Here is a 16,028-nt window from a genome sequence, read left to right on the forward strand (position 1 = left end):
GGAGAAAAATACATAATTTTTCACACACATTAAATGTACAAAGTGATACACACCTACTACCAGCCCACACACACACCCACACTCACAAATATATGCCTGCTCCCGTATATGTGTATATAGCCACCAGTTTACAGATGTGAGAATTGTACTCACTTCTTTATTTCTGTTTGTGTTATTTATTCCTCACTTTTATTGTTTGTGATGCAGCTCTTTGGTCACTACACACTTGGTCAAGAAGACTGGACAGCCAGTGCTGATGCACACAAACACATACACACATTCATGCCTACACTAACACATTCATGCATGCTTGCACGCGTGCGCACACACACACACACACACACACACACACACACACACACACACACACACACAGACACAGACACAGACACACATGTCCATGCTTCTTTTTTGGTTTTGTGGGCTTTAGGTTCTGCTGTGATCCAGATATCGACTTCATGTTTTAATCATTCAATCAACTAACTGACTCTGGCAGCATGGATTCTGTCACATTCACTCCAGTGACTCCAGTTTAAAGACAGTTTTCTTAATTAGTCTTTTTTTTTGTCTCTGTGGTCAAAGCAATGAGTTTACAAATGTGAAAATTCCCAGCATACATATATTTCACCTCCCATACATATTGCCACAGCAATTGGTCAACAACTCTGAACATGTTCTACTAAAGTCCATTCTTATTCAGTCCTTTTACTGATATCTACATCTCAAGGTGAAAACTTCATGATTAAACCCCTATGTCATCTCTTGGAAAGACTGAAACAAAAACACTGAATGACTGATGGAAATAAAAAAAAAAAAAGTTATTCTCTATACATCTGTCCCGGCCAAAAAGTCATCTGCACAGAATATCACACAAGGAAGTAGTAATTAGGCATGTTGAGACTGTACAGTATAGTAGGGTTTGTGGACAAGCATCATCCATCTCGGTTCTCCAAGTCAGTTTCTCCCACAGGATGGCAGTGCCGTCCTGGAGTGATAAAGGCAAAAGGTATCAAATACAAACAGAGAAGATTGACTCTGCTTATTGGTTTTGCCAAAGTCAAATCTGGTTTCATATCCTTAAAGGGCCCCTATCATGGAAAACTGAATTTCACTCACTATATTAAAATGAAAAATGTAAGTAATATGTAAATATTGTTAAATTTTCAAAACACATTGTTTATTCTCCCATTCCTTACAGTCCATATATGAAATCTAATCTGTAAAAATAGCCTGTTTTGAAATCACTGTTTCTCTGATGTCATGAGAACCAGCTCATTTACTTATCTCTGCCTCTTTGGCCTACAGCAGTTTAACCCCCAACACCTACATTGCAGTTCTCAGACATATTTCAGCTCTTAGTGCTTTTTAAATGAAGCACAATACAGGGCAGCCAATCAGAACAGAGCTCATTTATCTTACATCTTAAAAGCACAGCAACAGAAATGGCCTGTTTAATTCCAGGGGATAAATAGAGGTTAGAAAATAGCTGTGTAAAACTGAATTATTAACTGACTTTTGCTGAAGATTAAGCCACACAAACATTCTAAGAGTACACCAAAGCAAACTATAAAACAAAGGAAAACTGTAGGATATGCGCCCCCTCTAAAGACCATTTGGTGTATTTGGTGAGGTGGGAAAGTGAGTGGCTACAGCTGAGGAAGCACCAGGGGCTTCTGTCTGGGTCTCACTGGGCAGCCATATGCAGGGCAGCTGTGTACAGCACAGGTTCTGAACCTGGCTGAAGGGTGCAGTTTCAGCACCTTGGACAGCAGTCAGGCTGCCTTGGAGATGAAAGATGTTTGGTCTGTGGTACTGGTCTACAACTCTGAACACATTTTACTAAAGTCCGTCCTTATTTGGTCCTTTTAATGAAATCTACATCTCTCTGTACAAACCCCATCTCTAAATAAACCTCTATATAATCTCTTGGAAACATTGAAATAAAAAATGAAAAAAAAAACAACTAGCGAAGCATTAGCCATTAGATTAGAACATATTATTCCATCACTGATCAAACTGGTTTCATCAAAGGAGACACTCAACCATTAACATGGTAGACTACTTAACCTAATACTGTGACGGTGGCAGTTCAGAGGAAGGGAGAGGCAAGGTTGCACCAAAGTGCTCTTTATTTTCCATTGTCAATATGTGACGATACCACTACTAACGACAAACACTACTCTGTTCCAATAGTCCTTGTAGCGATGTACACGTTCGGAGTGAGCAGTCGGACTGGCCAATAATGTTCAGTTTTTTCCTCACATTGCGTAAAATCTTTAACACCACACCTAAGGCCACAGTCAGTACTAATGTAATAACATCATAAAATGTGTATAGAGGTACTAGGCAAGGAAGCCCACTCTCTCTATTGCTGTTCTTAGTTCTTATATTTATATATTTATTTATTACTATTTTTGCTTTTTGTGGCTTTTTGTCTTTTTAGTTTTTATTTTATTTTGTTGTTGTTGTTGTTGTGACAGTGCAGTGCACACTAGCCTACAGCCTCAGTTAGTTACTTTATAGATATTCACCATCATCAAACAGTTGTTAAACAGATTTTGACAGCTTTAAAAACAAAAAGAACAAAGTAACAAAGAGAAAATGTAAAAAAAAATGTTTCTACTTCCTATGATAACTGTTGGGTTGTGATGACATTGTACTGTCTACATCCAAAGTGGTCTTTACTTTGATGACTCCTTTAGTGGTTCTGTGTCAGTGGGTGGATTTCACAGCTTCAATTAAGTAGTTTTTTCATAATAATATGACAAACTACAACATGATCATAGACTGCTGCATTCCACCTGTCCTTTATGAATAATATGAATGTTATCAGACCTCATGTTTAAATGATTAAATGATCAATGTTTATTTTTGATCAGCATGTAGTCTAAAGCTCTTCCTGTCTGATCTGTCTAATATTTGCTAAGATACATATTCAGTTTGGCCCTCTGATCACTAAGTGCAGGAGTGAAATGATGTGACCAAACAGTGCTGAGGGGGATCACTGTGTAGCACTACTTCTTACTGCAGGATCACTTTACTGAGGATGGGGACTGAACACTGGCAGCTCAGGAGGAAGTGATGACACTAGAAAGACACTGTTTCACTGTTAGATTTAGTCTGTATGTGAGAGAGAAAGAAGTGGAGGAATAATTTATTTTGCACTTGAACACACTTCCTCTCTACTGTGGATATTAGTGGGTGGAGAATTTCAGTGGAGTTCTACTGAGAGAGTTGTAGAGTTCCAGGTCATAGTTGTGTGGTGATTCCCACAGACAGACTGTAGTCTAGGGTGCAGTTTTCAGTGTTCAGTACACTGTAGTTTTGTAGAGTGTATAAGATGTGTAGCAGCGTTACTGCTGTAGCTGTGTGTAGTGTGTTGTGGAATGCAGGTGTGTTTTTACTTCCTTTTTGGAAATGATGTGCAGACGAAGTCCTGTGAAGCGTTTGAGGTGCTTCATTATTGTACTGCTAAAGGATTGGAAGCTTTGGAGCATTGAAAGCTGGTGACAAAACAGCGACACCTGGTGGTTTTCAGAAATTATAGCAGCCATAGATTCAAAACTGCACAATACAACACTCCACCGCTTTCATATTTCATTAAAAAAAAAATGATGATCAGTAATGATGTTTAGTAATTCAATTCTGCAATAATTTGTTTAAAATCATTGTTTCCCTTTTTATGTGAAAACATAGTACAAAACTATACTGGGAGACAACAGGGTTTTAGTAAAAAGATAAAGCTTCTAAGTTATAGGAGAGTGCCAAACCTATGAAACAGTCTCAACCTCATCCTGTGTATCTGTGATGTTTGAAGCTTCAAACAAGATTAGTCACATGTTATTAGTAACTTTAGTGGGAATGTTAGTGGTAGTAACTTTAGTGGGAAGGGAGAGGGAGAGAAGGAAGGAGGGAGGGAGTGGAGAGGGAGAATGAGTGAGAGGGAGGCAAAGACAATCTATAATCAATATAATCAGACATTTACATCTTATAACTTGATGGTCATGCATCCATCATACCAACATCTATTGGGAAATCTCTTAGTGATTTCCAGTACCATCATCAATTGGCTGGTACCATCAGTACCATCAGGTGACTGGACCTGGAGTAATTAAGTATGTCATATATAATAATAATAACGGAGTATGTCATATTAAATAATAATTAGGCCTTTATCCTGTGTGTTTCTGCAGGCTGCAGTTTGGCAGAGAATCAGAAGACAGACGACATCACTGCATACACAGGAGACTCAGTACTGCTGCCCTGCTCCTGTACTGACCCACACGCCAAACCTGAGAGTTTCACCTGGAAGAAACACAACACAAACAATAAAACATGGGACGTGATCACCAGTGAGAGTGAACAGTACAGAAACAGAGTTCAGATGGGTACTGTTCACTCTCCAGGAAATCTCTTTCTACTCATATCACACCTGACTGAAGAGGATGAGGGAGTCTACAGCTGTTATCTTAACCAGTACTATAAATACATCAAACTCACCATTAAAGGTAAAACACTGTATTTGATCCAAATCCAACTGCAAATGATAAATCCAGGTTTAAGGTTTTCTTATGTATCCACACTAGCAAAGTCTTGGTTGTCTGAGTTACTTGTAGACTTTCTGCTGTCATATTTGTTGTTGTGCTGTCATCTGTGCACATTACCAGTAACGTTTAGTTCAGTGATGGTCAAATACTCCTTTAATTGTAACAAATATCTTGTGCAGTTCAAGTAAGAATTTCTCAGGTTTTTAACACACATGCTTCTTTGTTTTGGTTTTTCTGTTCCGACCCCTCGTTTGTTTTTTCTGTCACTGTTTTCATCTTTGTCTAGTTTGCATTCGTTAACCTTTGTATAAATATCCCTTGTTTTATCGTCTTGGTTGTGGGTATCTGAATGTGCGCTCTCTCGTCCTCCCGTGAGTTTATTGTTGTTTGGTAACGTTATTAGCCTGCTCGTTATTCTAGCGTTTACTGTTTAACTTCCTTCTTGGTAATGATGTGCAGACGAAGTCCTGTGAAGCGTTTGAGGTTCTTCCTTATTGTACTGCTAAATGATTCGAAGCGTTGGAGCATTGAAAGCTGGTGACAAAACAGCGACACCTAGTGGTGTTCAGAAATTATAGCAGCAAAAGATTCAAAACTGCGCAGCATTATAAACAATACAACACTGCACCGCCTTCATATGTCATTAAAAAAAAATGGATGATCAGTAATGATGTTTAGTAATTAAATTCTGAAATAATTTGTGTAAAATCATTGTTTCCCTTTTATGTAAAAACAACAGGTTGGCGTTATGAAATGTTTACTCTCACTTTTGACTTCTATAATTAGCACATTTCCAATTTTTTTTAGTAAAAAGATAAAGCTTCCAAGTTATAGGACACTGCCAAACTTATGAAACAGTCTCACCCTCATCCTGTGCTTCAGTGACGTCTGAAGCGCCGACCATCATTAGTCACGTGTTGTTAGTAACTTTAGTGGTAATATTAATGGTAATATTAACTTTAGTGGTAATAGTAACTGATACAAGCTTCGGTACATTGTGTGATATGAACTTCGATGACTTAGTATTAAATGTTACATCACAATTTTATTGTTTCTGCACAGTTCCTGTATCGTTTTTCTCCCTTTTTGGTGTTCCATTTAGTCAGTGTTTAGTTTGCATCATTTTGTTAATTTTGCCATTGTGTCCACCTGTTTTGCAAATGAAGAACTTTCATTTACATGCGTCAAGTCCTGTCTGCCTCTGCCTCTGCGTTACATTATTGTGTTGAAAACTGCACAGTGTGCAAATCAGTAATGTTGGTGGACCAGCTGGATCAAAATCACTAATGTGTTCTTATTTTAGATTTTTGATTTAAAACATCTAAAATAAGAAGCAAGGCTTTGCTATGACAAGTTGCAAATGGGCGTAAACAAACAGTCATAAAAGTTGATTTAGTCAATGTTGATGTTAGCTTGACATTACAAGTGACATATTTGGAGCTTGTTACTGTAATTATTTACCCCTGTCCCACTTACCTACAACCAAAGGCAGAGGTGCAGGCAAAGGTTTAATGCACATAAAACTACAAAATGTATCTGATTCCAAATTATTCCTGTAATTACAATTTATATTCTGAAGAGAATGCTCTACTGCATTGTCTAACGTGTTATGACAATATACATAACCACCTTTCTAAAATTCCTGTCTTAATACATCCTGCTTTGTCAGTGGTTCTGTCAACCTAACATAGGATTTGACCTACTAAACTTATAGTGCAGAGATTGGATACTTTACAGGAAACTGGTGTCAGCACTCTACATATATAGAAAAATATAGCTGGCTCTTCACTCGGCCTCAATCCACCAGTGCAGAGAATTTTGACTACACCTTTGGATTTCCTCTCTCTTAATAAATTATCAGTGATTAACATCATCTGCGAGTGTCTGGACTCCATCAGTCTCATTACAAATACTACACGGAGAGCCGAGCTTCATGAGTTCAATGTAGCAAGGGGTTAATTACCATAATAGAAGAGAAGTAGATACACAATAGAATAGAATAGATATTATAATGAAACCAATTAGAATAAAATAGATATTATAATGAAACTCTGTAAATAAGTTACAGAAATGTGGCACAGAAAATACTTTCTAAATGTTACCTAAGTGCCAGATTGAGAGAAAGAAAACATGGATATTAAAGAAGGTGAAGTGGGTGGCCAGGCCAGGAACAGTAGAACATGTCTGCTGGGGCATCCAAGCAGAAAAAAGAGAGAGAGAAGGAGAGACAGAAAGAGAATGTGACTGAGAGAGAGCATGACAGAGAGAGAGAGGGAGAGAGAGAGAGAGCACAAGCCCAAGGGAGAGATTTCTCCAAATGTACGTCTTCAGTCCACCAACTCTGCTCCAGCTCCACTCTCAGCTCTGCTCCAGCATTAACTCCATATGGTTCAGAATTTCTTTAGTCTTATCTTGATTGATCAATAGCAGAGTTTGTACAACACTGACTAATCAAAGAGTGACCACATACGAGCAGCATCCCTGTCATAGCACATCCGAGAGGAACCCACAGCTGGTAGAGTGATTTACTGTCCTGAATAACAATTGATGAATAACAATATCTCTGCAAGAGACCACAGATGACCACAGCAGTTGGGGCAAACAAGAACAAGACTTCATAATCGAGAGTTTGGCGTACACATATCAATATGTTATGATTTTCTTGGTTGAAATGACATAATATGCCATGACAAATGACGTTGAAGCTCAGTCTCTCATATAGCTCACATATCTCAGCTACCTGTATGAGGGCATTATGGAATTTGTAGTTCATGAAGCATTTATGTCCAAAATCTTGTAATTTTGCTCTTTTTTTATATTAATTTTGTAGCTGGTTGGGTTGAGGCTTTAAATTAGAATTTTCTGGAATGTCTATGGAAATACTGACCAATATGCTTCCAGATCCAAGACTGTTGAATAAATGTGTGATCACTGTTCTCCCTCTGACATATCCTGCCTGCTAAGGCATCTTATTTAGGTTCAATTTAAAGGCAGCATCAGACACTAAATCTGCAGTATAAATAATCTTTCACACCGAACACGAGAAAAATCTGCCTGGTGAAAAACCTCATTCACTTGAAGAGGCAAGAGCTTTACTTGCTTCTTTCTGAAAGAAAAGCAGCTGCTATTCTTATACTAATTATTAGAACAATGTCACAAGTAGTGTTAGCTGTTTTCTGAAGGACTATGTTCCCCAAAATTACACAATACCAAGACCGCCCATAATCCCCTCATGATGGGATTGGAAATCTAATTAGAATGGGAATCTAACTGGATCATTTCTGTTACTCAGACCTTTGCCTGTACAGACAACACCAGACATCTCACTAGACACACAGACAAACTCAGTGAGATCAGGTGGAAAACTGAACAAACATCAGCACTTCAAGAATCTGTAGCATTTGTTGTATGTGACACTTGATTGCTGTAACAGCTGGAGTGCCGCAGGGCGCGGAGCAGGACGCACAGACTCCCTCGACGTTGACACACATTTATTGATACTTAACGCTTACGACGACGGCACTCACACAACATAAACGGATAACACGAATACACGTAACACTGCAGGAACACTAACGACGGCAACACAAACATATACATTTAACATGAATACACGTAGGACTAGCAACACAAACAATGACCAACACTAATGCACGCACCAACAGGGGTTTAAATACACACACACACAACATTAAACCAGGGGCAGGTGTGTGCCATCATGGGGGCGTGGTTACAAAACAAAAAATCACTTCAACTGCACGCAGTGATTCAGTGCTACTGGTAGGCTGAGAGTGTTCTGACAGTGAAAGATATCCAGCCAGCAGTGTTTCAGTGGTCACACACTGACCATGACTGGAGTTGCAGGATGGTTAACACTAACTGTGTAATAGACCAGATGGGCTAGAACCACTGACTCTACAAATACAAGATTTTTCTCAACCTTTCATATTTATCAAATGTGATGGAGCATAAACTATTGCATAAAGAGAGAGAGAAGGAGGGAAGCAGAGAGAGAGAGAAGGAGGGAGGCAGAGAGGGAGAGAGAGAAAGAAAAAAAAAAAAGAAGAGCAGAGAAAAGAGTCTCCTCTCACAGCTGGTGCTGACACTGAGTTCATTAACACACACTAACACTAACACATCAGGACCAGTCTGAAGTACAAACAATCAGACCAAAACAAATTATTACACTTCACAAACTAAACTACATCACCCACTGGAACACAAACACAAGCACAAAGCAAAATGCAACGTTATCTGGCCCTAAAACGTCATTACACTGTAGCAGACGACCTGTACACAGTGACTGACATTAAACACAGAACCACGTTGACAAAGTCCAGACCAGCCGATATAAATGTCATGGCTGCCCAGAGAACAGAAACTCTGTCAGCAATGTAAATATGATACTCTAGAGACAGAGCTGCACTTCCTCACTGAATGTGAAAAATTCATCCAAATATGGCAAATTTATTTTACAAAATCTGAGACGGTCCACCCCAACTTTAAGTGTCTGTCTAACACTGAAACTGCCCATCCTACTGGGCGAAAAGAAGGAAAGCAGCGCTTTAGCTGGGTGATACATATCTGCCTCCCATAAGATGAGGGACAGTGATTAACCCACCCAAACACACACACACACACACACACACACACAAACAGACTATATTACCCAGTTTATAAAAGTTACCTAACTATTTATTATTATTAACTATTTATTATTATTAACTATTTATTATTTTCCATCCTTATTATTTATTTCTCTTTCTTTTCACTTCTTCCCTTTTACTTCTTCCAATTATTATTATTTCAGACCAATTACAGTTTCTCTTCAAGTTCTTTATCATAACAGAATTCTTAATTTCCATAATTGCAAAGGTTGTAATGTTGTGTAATGTTCATGTTATAATGCTGCTTTGGCAATACTACAATACTATAGTGGTATATGGTCACGCCAGTAAAGCTTACTGAACTGAAATGCACTGAGAGAGAGAGAGAGAGAGAGAGAGAGAGCCCTGCAGCTTCAGACGTCACCAAATGGTTATAAGACATTCAGTCCATCGACTACCAATGGCGGTAACACGCATTGGTTTAACGAGTGTGGGGCAGGATGCAAGCATGAGTTAGCCTGGTGTGATGTGTTTTTTTTTTTTTTGTTGTTGTTTTTTTTTTAATGAAAATGAAAGCACACATGAACGTACTGTGCTAATGTTGCATACACAATGTCATACAAGCGATTAAGGCAAAATAACATTAGTGGTTGTACAGGATTGGGCTTTATAGGGTAAATAATGAGGGTGAGACTAGACCCAGGTGACGGGGGTAAGTGAAAGGGGACACACAGGACCCCTGTGTGAGGGCATGAACAACACAAAGCATGTGGAGGAACAAAAACAAACAAAGGAGCACATGGGGAGGAGGATGGTGGTGAGGGGTGTTACAGTAGCACCCACACCCTCCTTAACACGGGGCTCCTGTGTGATGGTGGTGAGGGGTGTTACAGTAGCACCCACACCCCCCTTAACACGGGGCTCCTGTGTGATGGTGGTGAGGGGTGTTACAGTAGCACCCACTCCCTCCTTAACACGGGGCTCCTGTGTGATGGTGGTGAGGGGTGTTACAGTAGCACCCACACCCCCCTTAACACGGGGCTCCTGTGTGATGGTGGTGAGGGGTGTTACAGTAGCACCCACACCCTCCTTAACACGAGGCTCCTGTGTGATGGTGGTGAGGGGTGTTACAGTAGCACCCACACCCTCCTTAACACGGGGCTCCTGACGTGCATAACAGTTGACAAGGGAGCCCGAGCCCGGCGTCACACAGCAGGGTCTGGAGAACCTGGACAAGGACAGGTGGGAAAGGAGGAAAAAAAGGGGGAAGTCCATCGGGTGAGGGGTGGAAACAGGACTTTGTACCACAACCAGAGACCTGACAGCAGGCTGGACAGGAGACGACTGGGTTCCAGCTTGGGCAGCGGGATGGACGGGAGCCCGGCTGAGAGTAGGAGCACGGGATATGGGATAACAGGAACCCAAACCACAGCTGGGATTGGGACAGTTACAAAGACAGGAATGGGGACAGACAAAGGCAGACACTGGGATTGGTAGAATAACAATGAAAGATTGTCAGTTCCAGTACAACAGAGATGTTACAGGAGGTGAAGTGGGCGGCTATGCCGGGAGAGAGAGAGAGAGAGAGAGAGAGAGAGAGAGAGAGAGAGAGAGAGAGAGAGAGAGAGACTAACAAATGCCTGGAACTCCAGTGCACACACTGACAAAACAAGTCCAACAGCTTCATTCTAAACCTACTACTACAATAACATCTGAAAATGGTTAAAGGACTACAAATGTAGTCTTAATGACATTGACAATGTCAACTTTTATTAATTACTAATAATATTATCAATATTAATCAATATCAATATTGTCAGCTCTCAATCAAGTATAATGCCAAAATTTGTAATTTCAGATTGTAGAGATACACAGACTCATTCATGCTCCATCCTCTTTGTTTTTGTGCCAAAAAAAAATGTATATTGAATGCTTGTTATAAAAATCATACAATATAATATTAAAAGTGACAAATAATACATCACATTTTAATTCTGCTTCCTACATTCCCACATGCAGGAAATGCAGACAATTCTCCAGTATACACACGTCATGTCATCTTAGCTGGTGCGGGGGGTTTACTGCTGTTGATGGGAGGAGGAGTCATCTGCTGGATACAGAGGTACACACACACACACACACACACGCACACACACACACAAACACACGCCTATTCAAGTTCACAGACAATTATAACAGGTCTCAGTGTGAAGTTCTCTGTACAATATTATCCAGTAATACAGACCTCTGCTCACCTGGTAGACAGGTAGTGCACAGTGCTGATAACACACTATCATGGGTTTGCTTCCCAGAGAGCACACATACTGATAAACATGTGAGATGCTCTTGATAATATAATCTGTATATAAATAAATACATACATATCTGTCCATCTCACACTGAGTTAATTTTGTAGTTCAGAGACGTGAACAGACGGTGAACAGAGAGGGACAAACAGGACAGAGGAGAGATCAGCAGACACGGGTGGGTGTCACACATCCATGTTATAATATCAGTGAACTCTGATTCAGTGCACAGATCTGTTCTACAGTGTCAGAGCTTGGATTAGTGATTAGTTTCTGCACGTTAAGACCCAGTGAAAGTCATGCAGGTACTGGTGAGAGGTCATGTGTTTCTGAAAGTATGGAAAAACTTTAAGGACCTTATTCTTGTGTGCACAGAGAACTTCACTACAGTCTTTACTGCAGTGCACACAGTCGATTCTGATTGCTAAATTATGACAGACAGTATGACATCATCTAATATGCTGTAGTTTAGCAGAGCAGTTAATTGTTTAATATTCTGTAGTTTCACAGAGTAGTTTTATTTGCCTAATGTGCTGTAGTTTACCAGTGGCTTTTCAGCAGTCATTCACTTATGACTGTTGCAGCTAGAGATATTAAGCATTGTGTGTGTGTGTGTGTGTGTGTGTGTGTGTGTGTGTGTGTGTGTGTGTGTGTGTGTGTGTGTGTGTGTGTGTGTGTGTGTGTGTGTTTGTGTGTGTACGCTATATGCTTGATGATAACTTTATTATGATCACCTGCTCTATAGCAGTACCTTTATGCTACTGGGCCTTTTTAGACACCTCACTGCACTCAGACGTAACTTCTGAATCAACCAAAGTAGCAGAAAAGTGCCAGAAAGGTGAGAGGGATGAGAGGGACAGGAGATAAACATCCTAACAGGTCATATCAGCGTCATGCAAAATGGTTTATCAAAAAGGTGTCATTTTATTAGAATCCATGAACAACATGCACAGAAGAAACAGCCATGCAGATACACGTCTCTGTGACATACCATATAAAAAGGTGTGAACAAACAGTCTGGAAAATGAATCTGCTGACTGATAAACGGCATATGTCACGTTTCATACTTTCTGCAAGTAGGATTGTGTATAATTTGGATTTTTTTCTGATGTCATTGCTAAAACAATACTTTTAAAATTGAGCAAGTACCTAAATGGTGCCTGAATCAGTGCTAAAAAACTAAAGTCGACTAAAGTTTTTTTATTGTATTTCTTTTTTATTTGACTATTCACTACCTACTAGCTAACAGTAGTTGTCTGCTGGCCTTTAACTAGTGATGACCACGTGACATGCAGTAACGCTTCTGTTACCTGTAGTGTCTGTTTCAGAGCACCAGGGGGGAAATATTTTAATAGACAGCTCAGGCATTTAAAGGAGTATTTAGGTGAAAAGTCTAATTTACATTATTTTTCCGCAATTCTGTTTTTTTGCTAACAAACATTGGAGCTCATCAGCAACCCAAATCCAACCTTCATAAATACATGCCCACAGATGACTCTCAACCAGCTCAAACTGCATCCAGGTCTTAATAAAGGTCTCACAGACTAGTCAATGTGCAGTATGACTCACTGTGAACTACAAAAGTGAATAAACTCATCACTACAATCTGGATGAGGTTTGAGCAGGTTAAGAAAGCTTTGTGGACATGTAGTGATCTAACTTATGTATGAAGACCATTATGTACAAAGGTTATACTTGGGTTGCTGTTGACCTCCAGTGTCCAACTTAATTACAACGACTGTTACCTGCTGTTGCTGTTGGCTTCCAGAGTTTGTTAGTAACATTAGCAGCTTTTGTTTTAAACTAAAGGAGCAAAACATGTCTCGGCCATCCGGGGAAAAGGAAAATAATGCAATTGCTGGCCAATCCCTTCATGTAACACCTACATGAGGCAAGAAACCTTTGGGCTATATACAAAATAGCTTACTACATACTGTATGCTGCATACTGGACTCATTATATACTGTATACTGTTTACTGTTCCCTGTAGTAGTATGATGCATAATATCCAGTGTGTAAAAAACACAAACCATACTAAGAGGTCACGCGAACGTATGAAGTTCTACCCACTTGTGATTTACCACCACCGTTGCATGATGAGATGCAGTACACCACGGAGACAGGCCTGGTCACGTACTGGATTATTTGGCCGTAGCAGTACGTCATCTGGGTATATTTTGCGTACTGGAAAAATTAATTTTGGTCAGATTAGTTTTCAAGATCTCTTCAGTAAGCACTCATTAACTAAAGAAAAATTGATCAACACACATTTATCATTTGTATTAAAAAGGGCAGGTGATGTATGTATGTGGTTACTCTCCTCAGCCACTTTATTAGGATCACCTTTACACTACATCGTTATCTGCTAGCTGCATTATATACCTGTGTGCAGTTCCACAGGCTTGTGTATAAACATCAGACACACTGCTTTTCTTGTTACACACTCATACATGCCCTAAAGACACTACCACTGCAGATACACTTGTTTGTTGAGAGTGGTCTACCATCCAGGTAGGATCCATTCAGCAGTGCTCCTGTGGTCACACACTAAACAGTGGTGCACACCTGTAAGACATGTGCACATATTAAATTACAGACTGCAGGTCTTTATTAAAGTGGCTGGTGAGTGTTTAAATGTTTGTAAATGCATAAAACAGATTACACACATGCTTGCATAAATTATATTTACATGTGCATTTATGGATTAAATGTATATTAAAATTAACACCTCTGCAATACAATACATTTATTATAATAACACTTGTATTAATCCACTCAAGAGTATGTGCATTATTCTCTATGTATGTGTGCTAATATTTTGTAATTGTGATATTTTCTGCAGGATGATGTGATGTATTCTACTCTAGCCCATATAAACACCACCAGACCAGCACCCAGAGCAATGGATAATGGAGATAATACAGAATATGTCAATATCAAACTAAATTAACAAACCTGAACACACACACACACACACACACACACACACACACACACACACACACACACACACACACACACACACACACACACACAGACTTTTATTGTATGGTATCTAGCCAGTGAAGTGTAGTTATGTTCTTCTGTCTTGGCTTCAGTGCTGTCTTTGTATAATTTGCTGTATCTATTGGTAATTGCTAATTAACTGCTAATTAGTTATTTCAGGTGTGGTTTCAGACTGGCATAAGTTAGGAATTGTAGGGGGAGGACTAACAGTGACAGGGGCAGGACTAAGACTGATAACATTACAGTGTAGCCACTCCAAAAACCAGAGTACTTGGGTTTTATTCCTCTTGATTTCATCTTCTACTTGGGAAAGGAGGCTAACTGCTAAATCTATATGTTAAACGCTGTAAACGTCAATTAAAATTTTCTCAGTCTGCAACTATAATTGTGACTCCTACAAGTATCATTTCCTACAAGTATCATATGTCTGTACAATAATAAAAACAATTTATTATGTTTTATTACATTATGGATTTTTTCAGCAGAATGGTTTTTCTTCATTTTGTGAATCTCTGTTGAAGCATTTTTGGATATTTAATCTTTAAATTGTAGCACATTTTTATGTTAAGCAGGTCATTTTATAGTCAAATGCCATCCACTGTCTGTACGCATCACTTCCACTGTGAGAGTTTATTGCTGTTTCATAAATAAAGAGCCAAAGCAGGACAGAGAGTTGTGGTTTCTGTTTATACCCACTGATAACCACATACATCATGAAGGTGTGTGTGGTGCAGTTCACTGACAGCAGTTGGATGTCACTGTCTGTTACTTTCTCTTTAGGACCGGGGTTGAACTCCAAAGTAGAGCAGATGGTTCTGCAGAATTATACCCAGTGTGAAACCAGATCAGTGACATGGAAACAGTCTCACTCAGACTCGAGCAAAAACACCAAATGTGAAAATCACCTTTTATTCCAAACAGGCGACTCTGGTCCAGTTCTTGGGGGGAAGGGTTCATATGTAGGCTGGTCATAGGAGGTGGTTGCTTAGGGCAGTAGAGCTGCGTTGAAAAGGTTCTGCAAAGTGAATTTATTTTGCTGTTGTAGCTGAGGCAGTTGGCTTGCTACAGCTTTATATGACATTATTACCTATATAGTTATACTAAAATATAAATATTAGGAGTGTAATGGTATGTGTTTTCATCCCAAATCACCCCATACACATTACAGTTCACTGTACGCAGTCATACGGAGAGTACACGGTAGCCTAAGTGTGAAGGCTGATGAACATAATGTGGAATCAAACTTCACATCTGCGATTTCCACTCCAAACCTTAAGCTGTAATCTATTAGCAAGTTAGCAACATGCGAGGGTAAATGTAGCTCAAACTCGTTAGCGACATTTACTGAATTGTTAACACTATGACCTGTTTCTTTCAAATCACCTGTGTGGGAAAGTTTCCCAGCGACCTGAGTGGTGGATGAGGACAGTGTGTTGGTGTTGTAGGGTGTGTGTGCTAAAACACATGAACATGCACATTCAACAGCATCACCCAGATGTGCCAGTTGTGTTTGTTGCTTTTGTCCTGTTGTACCAAACAGTGATGCCTAAATGGACTGTGAA

Source organism: Electrophorus electricus, chromosome 2 (genome assembly GCF_041902795.1).
Source record: "Electrophorus electricus isolate QZ-2024a chromosome 2, ASM4190279v1, whole genome shotgun sequence".
In the NCBI taxonomy this organism is placed as follows: Eukaryota; Metazoa; Chordata; class Actinopteri; order Gymnotiformes; family Gymnotidae; genus Electrophorus; species Electrophorus electricus.